General features: G+C 70.6%; 1 protein-coding gene across 3 annotated transcripts in view; it reads left to right on the top strand.

The window, feature by feature from the left end:
• Window positions 1-9: 9 nt before the first annotated feature.
• EI24 (EI24 autophagy associated transmembrane protein) overlaps window positions 10-309 on the top strand; it is a 12,537-nt gene continuing 12,237 nt past the window's right edge. Inside the window, exon 1 of one of the 3 annotated variants that reach the window (XM_027772581.1) lies at window positions 10-86. The gene's annotated coding sequence lies outside the window, so the exon portion shown is untranslated. The remainder of the gene's footprint in view (window positions 87-309) is intronic. The other 2 variants (XM_014588751.2, XM_006140598.3) reach the window with 2 other exon arrangements.

Genomic DNA, 309 nt, shown 5'->3' on the forward strand with positions numbered 1-309 from the left:
GGGGACGCTCCCGGACCCGAGGTGGGCGCGCCCGGGCCGGGCCGCCTGAGAGCCCCAGGACCCGAGCGCCTTTCACCTTTCCCGGGGTGGGTTTCCCACCTCCCAGACTCCCGCGAGGTGTAGGGAGAGGGTGAAGCAGGACGCGGGGGTTGGCCTCGGGGCTGGATTTGGGAGTGCCCTAAAGCGCTTCAGACGCGGGGACGTTTCCTGGCCTAGTTAGCACCCGCCGTCTCTGGGCCGAGACTGAGATCAGACGTCTGCGTGCAGGGCCTTGGAGCGGCCGTGGACGGAGGCTCGGTGGCGGCCCCT

The sequence above is a fragment of the Tupaia chinensis genome, unplaced genomic scaffold (assembly GCF_000334495.1).
Source record: "Tupaia chinensis unplaced genomic scaffold, TupChi_1.0 Scaffold000037_4, whole genome shotgun sequence".
Lineage (NCBI taxonomy): Eukaryota > Metazoa > Chordata > Mammalia > Scandentia > Tupaiidae > Tupaia > Tupaia belangeri.